The sequence below is a fragment of the Rhinoderma darwinii genome, chromosome 2 (assembly GCF_050947455.1).
Source record: "Rhinoderma darwinii isolate aRhiDar2 chromosome 2, aRhiDar2.hap1, whole genome shotgun sequence".
Taxonomy (NCBI): domain Eukaryota; kingdom Metazoa; phylum Chordata; class Amphibia; order Anura; family Rhinodermatidae; genus Rhinoderma; species Rhinoderma darwinii.
In genome coordinates, this window is record NC_134688.1 from 400,613,499 (window position 1) to 400,626,662 (window position 13,164).

Sequence of the window (13,164 nt, forward strand, 5' to 3'; positions counted from 1 at the left end):
TACAGATCCAGAACCAACCTCTGACATATATACAGTACCACAACCAAGCTCAGTACATAAATACAGTACCACAACAAAGATCAGTACATATAAACAGCACCAGAAAAAAGCTCTGACATATATACAGTACCAGAACCAAGCTTAGTACATAAATAAAGCGCTAGAACCAAGCCCATACATATACACTACCATTCAAAAGTTTAGGGTCACTTAGAAGTTTCCTTATTTTTGAAAGAAAAGCACCATTTTTTTCAATGAAGATAACATTAAATTAATCAGAAATACCATCTATACATTGTTAATGTGCTAAATTACTATTCTAGCTGCAAACGTCTGGTTTTTAATGCAATATCTACATAGGTGTATAGAGGCCCATTTCCGGCAACCATCACTCTAGTGTTCTAATCGTACATTGTGTTTGCTAACTGTGTTAGAAGGCTAATGGATGATTAGAAAACACTTGAAAACCCTTGTGCAATTATGTTAGCACCGCTGTAAACCGTTTTGCTGTTTAGAGGAGCTATAAAACTGACCTTCCATTGAGCTAGTTGAGAATCTGGAGCATTACATTTGTGGGTTCGATTAAACTCTCAAAATGGCTAGAAAAAGAGAGCTTTCATATGAAACACGACAGTCTATACTTGTTCTTAGAAATGAAGGCTATTCCATGCGAGAAATTGCCAAGAAACTGAAGATTTCCTACAACGGTGTGTACTACTCCCTTCAGAGGACTGCACAAACAGGCTCTAACCAGAGTAGAAAGAGAAGTGGGAGGCCCCGCTGCACAACTGAGCAACAAGACAAGTACATTAGAGTCTCTAGTTTGAGAAATAGACGCCTCACAGGTCCTCAACTGGCATCTTCATTAAATAGTACCCGCAAAACGCCAGTGTCAACGTCTACAGTGAAGAGGCGACTCCGGGATGCTGACCTTCAGGGCAGAGTGGCAAAGAAAAAGCCATATCTGAGACTGGCTAATAAAAGGAAAAGATTAAAATGGGCAAAAGCACACAGGCATTGGACAGAGGAAGATTGGAAAAAAGTGTTATGGACAGACGAATCGAAGTTTGAGGTGTTTGGATCACACAGAAGAACATTTGTGAGACGCAGAACAACTGAAAAGATGCTGGAAGAGTGCCTGACGCCATTTGTCAAGCATGGTGGAGGTAATGTGATGGTCTGGGGTTGATTTGGTGCTGGTAAAGTGGGAGATTTGTACAAGGTAAAAGGGATTTTGAATAAGGAAGGCTATCACTCCATTTTGCAACGCCATGCCATACCCTGTGGACAGCGCTTGATTGGAGCCAATTTCATCTTACAACAGGACAATGACCCAAAGCACACCTCCAAATTATGCAAGAACTATTTAGGGAAGAAGCAGGCAGCTGGTATTCTATCTGTAATGGAGTGGCCAGCGCAGTCACCAGATCTCAGCCCCATAGAGCTGTTGAGGGAGCAGCTTGACCGTATGGTATGCAAGAAGTGCCCATCAAGCCAATCCAACTTGTGGGAGGGGCTTCTGGAAGCATGGGGTGAAATTTCTCCCGATTACCTCAGCAAATTAACAGCTAGAATGCCAAAGGTCTGCAATGCTGTAATTGCTGCAAATGGAGCATTCTTTGACGAAAGCAAAGTTTGAAGGAGAAAATTATTATTTCAAATAAAAATCATTATTTCTAACCTTGTCAATGTCTTGACTATATTTTCTAGTCATTTTGCAACTCATTTGATAAATATAAGTGTGAGTTTTCATGGAAAACAAAAAATTCTGGGTGACCCCAAACTTTTGAACGGTAGTGTAATGACGGGGTAGGGCGACAGACAGGTGAGCCCTAATCTACCCGCCACTCAGTCCCTGCCTACTTGCAACGGCTCATCCTAGGCGACGGCGTACAACTTGGCGACGGTCCCTACGCTCAATAAGTGCATGACAGACAAACAGACAAGGGTACACAGAAGCTAAGGGAAATGGGGCAGTTGCCCACGGATACACAGTGAGCAACAAGAGTAGTGAACGAGCCAAGTCAAACCAGGAGTGCACGAGGTACAAATCGCAGAGCAGGAGCGTAGTCAGTAAAGCCAGGGTCAAAAATGAAGCAAGGTCAATAATCATAGCAGGAGCAGCAGAGCCAGGAAACAGAAAAGAATCACAGGCAAAGGAGGAGCAGGAAATGCAGGTATAAATAGACAGAGGGCGGGAGCTAGCTCCGTCTGGCCAGGCTGTGATAGGCTCTCCCACTCCTCAGCCTCCCAGCCTGACTGGTAGAAGATCGTGTCACTCTCTCAGACTTAGGAGCAGGTGCAGACTGATTACCCACGGGCGTCGACACAGAAGCTGCGTCTGGCAGATCCTTTACAGCACCCCCCCCTTTTAAGAGGGGCCACTGGGCTTTTTCTAGGGGGACCTGGCTTATTGGGGAAGCGAATATGGAACCTCCTGAGCAATACCCCAGCGTGAACATCCCGGGCGGGTACCAAGTCCTCTCCTCAGGCCCGTATCCTCTCCAATGGACCAGGTACTGGAGGGAGCCTTGGACCATCCTGCTGTCCACAATCTTGGCCACCTCGAATTCTACCCCTTCAGGGGTGAGAACAGGAACCGGAGGTTTCCTCGAGGGAGCCAAGGACGGGGAGCAGCGCTTAAGGAGGGAGGCATGAAACACATTGTGTACTCGAAAAGATGGGAGTAACTCCAGTCGGAAGGAGACAGGGTTAAGGACTTCAATGACCTTGTACGGCCCTATATATCGGGGAGCAAATTTTTTGGACGGGACTTTAAGGTGCACATTTTTAGAAGATAGCCACACCAGATCCCCGACCACAAACAAGGGGTTAGCAGAACGTCTTCTATCTGCCTGAGTCTTTTGTATGCTCTGGGACGCCTCTAGGTTCTTCCGAACCTGGGCCCAGACTGTGCACAGCTCCTGATGAACGACATCTACCTCGGGATTGTTGGAACTACCAGGTGAAACGGAGGAGAACCGTGGATTAAACCCAAAATTACAGAAAAAGGGGGAGACCCCTGACGAGTTACTGACCCGGTTATTAAGGGAAAATTCAGCGAGGGGAATGAAGGAGACCCAATCATATTGATAGTCAGAGATAAAACATCTTAAATATTGTTCTAGAAACTGATTAGTCCTCTCAGTTTGGCCATTAGTTTCAGGATGGATGGCCGAGGAGAAGGACAGATCAATCTCCAACTTTTTACAGAAGGCTCTCCAACACAATGAAACAAATTGTACCCCTCTGTCAGAAACAATATTGACAGGAACCCCATGGAGACGCAGGATGTGTTTGACAAACAAGGTAGCTAACGTCTTAGCATTGGGTTGTTTTTTGAGGGGCACAAAGTGGCACATCTTACTGAAACGGTCTTTTACAACCCACACCACCGACTTGCCTTGAGATGGAGGCAAATCGGTGATAAAATCCATGAAGATATGGGTCCAAGGTCTCTGGGGAATGGGCAAAGAACATAGTAAGCCCGCTGGTCGGGACCTGGGAGTCTTGGACCTAGCACAAATTTCACAAGCGGCGACGTAGGCCTTAACGTCTTTAAGCAACCCAGGCCACCAATAGTTTCTGGCTATGAGATGCTTGGTACCCAGGATGCCTGGATGGCCAGTTAGTGCAGAGTCATGATTTTCCCTGAGTACTCTTAGCCGGAATTGCAGGGGAACAAACAGCTTGTTCTCGGGAAGGTTCCCGGGAGCTGAACCTTGATCAGCCGCAATTTCGGAGACTAAGTCAGAATCAACAGAGGAAATGATTATACCTGGAGGCAAAACACATGTAGGAAGGAGGACTGGCCATGAAGCTACGCGACAGTGCATCAGCCTTAATATTTTTAGACCCAGCCCTATAGGTGACCAAAAAGTTGAATCTAGTAAAAAATAACGCCCATCGAGCTTGTCTCGGGTTTAGCCTCCGGGCAGATTCTAAGAAAACCAGATTCTTGTGGTCGGTAAGGACCGTTACCTGGTGCCTAGCCCCCTCCAGGAAGTGGCGCCACTCTTCAAATGCCCATTTAATGGCTAAGAGTTCGTGATTGCCAATATCATAGTTACTCTCAGTGGGCAAGAACTTCCTGGAGAAGTAGGCACAGGGACGGAGATGGGTGAGGGACCTGGTACCCTGGGACAAGACAGCACCCACTCCCACCTCGGAGGCATCAACCTCCACGATGAATGGCTCCATTTGGTTAGGCTGAATCAGTACAGGGGCCGAGATAAAGCACTTCTTAAGGACCTCAAAAGCCTGGACCGCCTCTTAAGGCCAGTTGAGGAGGTCAGTACCTTTGCAAGTAAGATCCGTAAGAGGCTTAGCGATGACCGAGAAGTTAGCAATAAATCTCCTGTAATAATTAGCAAACCCCAGGAAGCACTGTAACGCCTTCAGGGAGGCAGGTTGGACCCATTCAGCCACAGCCTGAATCTTGGCAGGGTCCATGCGGAATTCATGAGGAGTGAGGATTTAACCCATAAATGGTATCTCCTGCACCCCAAACACACATTTTTCGGTTTTAGCAAAGAGTTTGTTTTCCCGAAGGGCCTGGAGCACCTTCCTGACATGCTCAATGTGGGAGGGCCAGTCCTTGGAAAACACAAGTATATCATCAAGGTACACTACAAGAAATACCCCCATGTAGTCTCTTAAAATCTCATTTATGAAATTCTGGAAGACCGCGGGAGCATTACACAACCCAAAGGGCATGACGAGGTATTCGAAATGACCTTCTGGTGTGTTAAACGCAGTCTTCCCCTTCTCTGATTCGGATAAGGTTGTAAGTCCCCCGAAGATCAAACTTAGAGAACCATTGGGCCCCCTGAACCTGATTGAAGAGATCAGGAATCAGAGGAAGGGTATATTGGTTCCTTACAGTGACCTTATTCAAGTTTCGGTAATCGATGGCCTAAGACCACCACCCTTCTTCCCTACGAAGAAGAAGCCAGCACCTACCGGAGAAGTAGACGAATGTAACCCTTGGCCAGGCTCTCCTGGATATATTCTCTCATGGCTTCACGTTCGGGACAAGAGAGAATAAATATACCAAATCGATTGTGCAATCGTACTCTCTATGAGGAGGTAACTCTTCGGAAGCTTTTTTCGAAAAAACATCAGCGAAATCCTGAATAAAATCAGGTAGAGTGTTCACCTCCTCAACGAGAGAAAGCAAATTAATAGAAAAACAGACGTCATGCATTCATTACCCTATTTAGTAAGATCCCCAGTATTCCAGTTAAACGTGGGATTATGCATCTGCAACCAAGGAAGGCCTAAAACCAAATCAGATGATAATGCCTGCCTCACCAACACAGAACACTGCTCCAAATGAATGGAGCCCACAATGAGTTCAAAAATAGGGGTATGCTGCGTGAAATAACCATTAGCAAGTGGACTGGAGTCGATACCCACTACCGGGACAGGTTTAGGCAAATCAATCAATGGCAGAGTTAGAGACATAGCAAATTCCACAGACATAATATTAGCAGAAGGCCCTGAATCCACGAAGGCACTGCCGGTGGCAGTCCTACCATAAAAAGAGGCCTGAAAGGGAAGCAAGATCTTATTAGGTTTCATGTATACGGGAAATACCTGTGCGCCCAAGCGACCTCCCCGATGGTCACTTAGGCGCGGAAGTTTTCCGGCTGCTTATTCTTACGCATAGGACAGTCGTTCACTTGATGCTTGTCATCCCGACAGTAGAAGCAAGACCATTCTTCCTGCGGAACTCTCTATGTTGTTGGGGAGACGCGGAGGCCCCGAGTTGCATTGGTTCATCCGAGTTTTCCGTGGAAGAACGAAGCAACGGAGCCTCGGGAGCCATCATAGGGGAGCCAGAGGAGAAGGCACAAAAACGTTCAAGTCGTCATTCCCTGAGACGTCGGTCAAGATGTACCGCTAAAGCCATAACCTGATCTAGAGAGTCAGAAGAGGGATAACTAACTAGCAGGTCTTTCAGAGCGTTCGACAGACCCAATCCAAACTGGCACCTCAAGGCAGGGTCATTCCACCGAGAAGCTACACACCACTTCCTAAAGTCAGCACAGTACTCCTCAACGGGTCTCTTACCCTGACGTAAGGTCACCAGCTGACTCTCGGCAAAGGCAGTCTTGTCAGTCTCGTCATAGACGAGTCCGAGAGCCAAAAAAAAAAGGTCAACAGAAGACAGTTTAGGGACGTCAGGGGCCAAGGAGAAGGCCCATTCCTGGGGGCCATCCTGGAGCCGGGACATAATTATACCCACTCGCTGGCTCTCAGAACCTGAGGAGTGGGGCCTTAAACGGAAATAGAGCCTACAACTTTCCCGAAAGGAGAAAAAAGTCTTCCGGTCCCATGAGAACCGGTCAGGCAACTTGAGGTGGGGTTCAAGAGGTGGGGTGGGGGGCACTACCTGGGTCGCATCACGCTGGTTGCACCTCTGAGTCAGGTCTTGGACCTGTAGGGAGAGACCCTGCATTTGCTGAGACAGGGCCTCAAGGGGGTCCATAGTGTGTCAGGGACCAGGGTAGAAAAGGTATATGGACCTGTGATTATGTAATGTCAGGATAGGGAGACATACAGGTGAGCCCTAATCTACCCGCCACTCAGTCCCTGCCTACTTGCACAGCCCGTCCTAGGCGACGGCGTACAACTGGGCGGCGGTCCCTACGCTCAATATGTGCAAGACAGACAAACAGACAGGGGTACACAAAGCAAGGGAAGTGGGGCAGTTGCCCACGGCAACACCGTGAGCAACAGAGTAGTGGACGAGCCGAGTCAAACCAGGAGTGTACGTGGTAAAAAATGCAAAGCAGGAGAATAGTCAGTCAAGCCAGGGTCAATATGAAGCAGAGGTCAATGGTAACAGCAGGAACAGCAGAGCCAGGAAGCAAGAGAATCACAGGCAAAGGACAAGCAGCAAATGAAGGTATAAGTAGACCAAGGGTGGAACAGATGCAGACTGAGTAACCACGGGCGTCGACACAGAAGTTGTGTCAGGCAAATCCTTTACAGATTGTCATGGCTTCGCCAACATGCTCCAGTCCTTGATTGTAATTCCGGAGAGGTCCTCCAGTGGGGACCTCGATGTCTGCAGCGCTGCCTGCCTCAGGTTCGTTCCGTTCTTTCCCCACTACTTCAGTCACTCTTTGGATTGCCTCCACATTATGCCAGCTACGCTGATGTGTTCAGCAAGAAGGAGGCAGAGGTTCTTCTTCCTCATCATCCATATGACTGCCCTATAGATTTGCTTCCTGGAGACTCACTCCCTCGTGGATGGGTCTACCCGCTTTCCTTGCCTGAAACCCAGGCCATGTCGGACTATGTCATGGAGAACCTGTTGAGAGGATTCAACAGGAAGTCTTCTTCACCGGCTGAAGACCGGATTCTTCTTAGTTGGGAAAAAGGATGGGTCACTACGATCGTGCATTGATTACCGTTGGTTAAACCAAGTCACGGTAAAAAACAAGTACCCCTTGCCACTTATCTCCAAGCTCTTAGACAGGATTCATGGAGCCAAGGTTTTAATTAAGCTGGATCTACGCGGAGCCTATAACCTAATTCGTATATGAAATGGTGACGAATGGAAAACCGCATTTAACACCCGAGATGTTCATTACGACTATACTGTCATGCCCTTTGGACTGTGTAATGCTCCAGCAGTATTCCAAGAATTCGTGAACGACAACTTTCGTGATCCTCTGCATGTCTGTGTGGTGGTGTATCTGGACGACATCTTGATCTACTCACCCGATCTGAAACATGTATGCCAAGTCTTGTTGCGGCTAAGGGGAAATAAATTATACGCAAATCAGGAGAAGTGCGTATTTGAAAAGAGATCATTGCCTTTCCTGAGTTATATTGTCTCCGATCGTGGTCTTCAAATGAACCCGGAAAAGTTGAAGTCCGTCTTGGAGTGACCACGTCCTCAGGGTCTCTGAGCTATAAAAAATTTCTTGGATTTGATCATTTTTACCGTCAGTTCATCCCAAATTTATCATCCCTTACCACTCCCATCTCAGCTCTTACCAGAAAGGGAGTGAATGCTAAGGACTGGACCTCTGAGGCAGAGTCAGCATTCTCCAACCTCAAGAGCGCCTTCACGTCTGCCTCTGATGTTACCCAACAGTTTTCCATGGAGGTTGATGCCTCTTCCATTGGTGCTGGAGCACTCCTGTTCCAAAAGAATTCTAAGGATAAGGCAGTATCTTGTGGATTCTTCTTCAAACTCTTCTCTCCTGCTGAGTTCAACTACTCCATTGGAGATCGAGAATTGCTTGTTGTAAAGTTGGCCTTGGAAGAAAGGAGACACCTGCTAGAAGGGTCCGCTCATCCAATCATTATCTACACTGATCACAAAAATCTTACCTATCTGCAGTCTGCACAATGACTGAACCCTCGTCAAGCTAGATCGTCACTGTTCTTTGCCAGATTTTGTTTTCTTCTCCACTTCCGCCCTGCAAACAAAAACATTAAGGCCGATGCCCTTTTTCAATCAATTGAAACTGACGACTCAGAAAAAAAGCCTCAACATATTATTGATTCTTCCAAGATTATTGCCGTAAATCCTCTGCTGATCAAGGGCATTCCTCCTGGGAAGATTTTTGTCCGTCCCGCTGACAGGAAAAGAATTCTCCGCTGGGGGCATAATTCCAAACTGGCCAGGCATTCTGGTGTCCACAAGACTCGGGACTTTATTGCTTGTCATTATTGGTGGCCCTCGCCACTTAGGGATGTCTTTGACTTTGTTTCCTCCTGTGCTAATTGTGCCCTAAACAAATCCTCTCACTCTAAACCTGCTGGTCTGATCCAACCTTTGCCGGTGCCTGGTTCTCCCTGGCAACACATTGCTATGGACTTTATCACTCACCTTCCCCCTTCTGCTGGATGTACTACAATCTGGATAGTAGTGGATCGTTTCTCTAAAATGGCATATTTTATTCCTTTAATGGGAATCCCTTCAGCTCCTCGTCTGGCAGATCTGTTCGTTCAACACATCTTTCGTCTACATGGACTACCACTTCATATTGTTTCTTTGAGGGGTGTATAGTTCACGTCTAAATTCTGGAGAGCCCTGTGTAATCTTTTGGATGTGAAGCTGGACTTCTCTTCTGCCTATCACCCACAGTCTAATGGTCAAGTGGAGAGGATCAACCCAATACTAGAGAATTACCTTCGTCATTTTGTCTCTGTCTTTGTCTACTGCCTTGGGCAGAATTCTCATACAATAACCATACAAGTGAGTCTACTGCTTCCTCTCCATTCTATATTGCATGCAGTCAGCACCCACAAGTTCCTCATCCGGTGCCAACTATGCCTCAAGTGCCTCCAGCCAATTCTTCATTCTGGACTTTTCTTCACATCTGGCAGCAGACCAAGTCTGTGATTCTTCAGGCAGTGGATTGCATGACAGCATATGCAGATAAGAAGACAAGAGTCCCTCCTCAGTTTCTTCCCGAAATCAAGGTCTGGCTCTCTTCAAAGAACATTCATCTGAAGGTCCCTTCCAAATTTGCTCTCAGGTTCTTGGGTCCCTTCAAGGTGTTACAACAGATAAACCTAATGTCCTATAAGCTTTGGCTTGGGTCGGATTGGCCACGTACTTTACCGGGAATTTTCCCGGTAGGCCGGCCACTCCACTGCTCAAGGGTGGGCTGGGGGTCAGGGAGGCTGTTCATTGTTGTAAAATGTATTACAAAACTTAGGCAGTGCAGGGGACAGGAGCTGTGTAACGTGTTCTCCTGCACAGGCAGAGCGTGTGTGCTCCGGGCGACTGCATTATACATCACATGTGACGTCATATAATGCGGCAGGCCATACACTCTGCCTGTTCAGGAGAACATTGTGGATTGTTGAAGTGTTTATCCAGCAAACAGGTCAGGAGGATGGAGGAAGAGAGGGCTGGGGAGGAGCAGTCTTACACACAGCTCTCCTCCTGCCTGGAACATGTGACCGCTGACAACATGAAGATTCCCTCCATGGAGCTCAGGACTGGTGAGTACAGCTATGTATGGGCTGTGCAAGTAGGGGAACTGTAAGTGTTATGTGGGGGGCTATTCTTTATAAATCGTCTTTGGGGGAGTGGGGACTTTACTGTAGTGTTATATGTGGGGATGGGGATTTTGTATAAATCGTTTTGTGGGGGGGGCATGTCTGTAAATGTTGTGTGTCAGGGTTCTTTATAAATCGTTTTTATGGGGAGGGGGGACTTTACTGTGTTATATGTGGGGGGAGGGGATTTTGTATAAATCGTTTTTGTGGCGAGAAGGGACATTACTATAAGTGTTATGTGTGGGGGGGTATTTTGTATAAATCTTTTTTGTGGGGGTGGGGGGACTTGACTGTAAATATTATGTGTGGGGTGAGGGGAGGGGGAGTCGGTATAAATTGTTTTTGTGTGGGAAGGTGGGTTTGACTGTAAATGATATGCGTTGGGGAGGGGGACTCCATAATTGTTTTTGTGGGGGTGACATGGCGGTGAACGCTATGTGTTGGGGGACTTATTTATCATCTATTCAGAGGTTATGGTCATATCGTATTTTTTGCAGCGATTTTCACAACACTGTGGACAATAACATAGTTATAAAGCAATTGCTCAGAAATTGCTGCAAAAAACTTAATGTGTAGTGTGAGAAGACACTCTAATAGTTCATTCGTTTGGGGTAAGGGGGCTTTGCTGCAAATATTATCTGTGGGAGATTTTTCGTACTAGGCACTGGCGTAGCTATAGGGGTCGCAGCGGTCGCAATTGCGACCGGGCCCCGAAGCCAGGGGGGCCCACGGCCCCCCGCACCACATCAATAAAAAGTTACTATAGTAACTCGGGCCGCGGGCCCCTGTTACTATAGTAACATACTTTACTTACCTTCCTGGTTCCGGATCGCAGCGGAGGTCCTGACGTCAAGCGCTGTGCGCAGCGCATGACGTCTCAGCGCTATGCCGCCGCGCACAGCATCGAGACTACAGAACTCCCGCCGCGGCCGAAGAGGAAGGTAAGGTTAGCCCTGACTGGCGGGGTCTGACTCCCGGGACCCGCCAATCAGCTGTTTTGAAGGGGCCGCAGCACTCGTACGAGAGCTGCTCCCCTTCATTCCTGTCACTTCATTCCGGTCACACTGAATCGGTGTCGGCGATTCACAGTGTGAGCGAGTAGTGAAATGAAGGGGAAGCAGCTCTCGTACGAGTGCTGCGGCCCCTTCAAAACAGCTGATTTGCGGGTCCCGGGCGACACATCAGCTATTGATGGCCTATTCTGTGGATAGGCCATCAATGTTTAGGGACTACACAACCCCTAAGCCTACGATGTATCAGGCTTAGGGGGCCCATGAGACAGGATCACAGATTGTGTGATCCTGTCTGCTGGGCCCTGTATCTAAGCCAATCACATGGTAGGCTTAGATACATGGCCCATGCGTGATCCTGTCTGCTGGGCCCTGTATCTAAGCCTACCACACTGTAGGTTTAGATACAGGGCCCCAGCACACACTAATCTTATACTGTATAAGATTACTGTCTGCTGGACCCTGTATCTAAGCCTACCTTGTGGTAGGCTTAGATACAGGGTCCCACAGACAGTATCACACATGGGCCCTGTATCTAAGCCTTAGGGTATGTGCACAGACACTAATTACGTCCGTAATTGACGGACGTATTTCGGCCGCAAGTACCGGACCGAACACAGTGCAGGGAGCCGGGCTCCTAGCATTATAGTTATGTACGATGCTAGGAGTCCCTGGCTCGCTGTAGGACAACTGTCCCATACTGTAAACATGTTTTCAGTACGGGACAGTTGTCCTGCAGCGAGGCAGGGACTCCTAGCGTCGTACATAAGTATGATGCTAGGAGCCCGGCTCCCTGCACTGTGTTTGGTCCAGTACTTGCGGCCGAAATACGTCCGTCAATTACGGACGTAATTAGTGTGTGTGCACATACCCTACCACATGTGTTACTAATCATTTTTTGTGTGTTTTCTTACAGGTTCGGTCGTTGGACTACGGCGGATTCCAGGACTACTTCGATGACAGCTTTTTTTTTTATTAATAAAATGGTTAATGAGGGCTGTGTGGGTTTTTTTTTTATTTCAATAAAATATTTTTTCTATGTCTTTGTGTTTTTTTTTTTAAACTATATTACTACCGCCTTAGTAATGGCCGCCGGCTGATTGACAGCATCCATTGCTAAGGCAGGGCTTAGTGTTAGCAGGTACAGAGGCTAACACTAACCCCCATTATTACCCCGTTACCCACCACCACCAGGGGTGCTGGGAAGAGCCGGGTACCATCCAGTACTTGACCATCTGTAGTGATGGTTGGCCACTGGGGTGGCCGCAGGCTGGTATTATCAGGAGGGGAAAGGTCAAAAACAGTGGCCCTTCCCATTCTGGTAATGCTGCCTGCTGCTGCTTTATTGTATCTGGCTGGTTATGAAAATGGGGGGGACCCCACGTCATTTAAAAAAAAATAAAAAATAATTGGAAAGAACGATGTCGGGTCCCCCCCAATTTTCATAACCAGCCAGATACAACACAGCAGCAGCAGGCAGTATTACAAGGGTGGGAGGGCCACTGTTTTTGGCCTTCCCCAGCCTAATACTACCAGCCTGCGGCCACCCCGGTGCCTGCCCGTCACTACAGATGGTCGGGTACTGGTTTGTACCCGGCTCTTCCCAGTACCCCTGGTAGCGGTGGGTACCGGGGTGATAATGGGGTTTAGTGTTGGCCTCTGCACCGGCTAACATTAAGCCTCGCCTTAGTAATGGAGGTTGTCAATCAGCCAGCGGCCATTACTAAGGCGGTAGTAATAAAGTTTAAAAAGATACAAGCACATAGAAAAAATATTTTATTGAAATAAAAAAACACAACCCTCATTAACCATTTTATTGAGAATAAAAAAAACGCCGTCATTGAAGTCCTCAAATCCGAAGTCCAACAACCGAACCTGTAAAAAAAACACAAACACAAAAATAATCAGTAACACATAAAGAAGCAAAATTATTATTCTTGCCTATCCTGGGTCCAGCGCTGGAGACGCAATGTCAGCGAGCTGGGCCCTGTATCTAATCCTATCATGTGTGATACAGTCTGCTGAGCTGTGTATCTAATCCAATCATGTATGATACTGTCTGCTGGGCCCTATATCTAATCCGATCATGTGTGATACAGTCTGCTGAGCTGTGTATCTA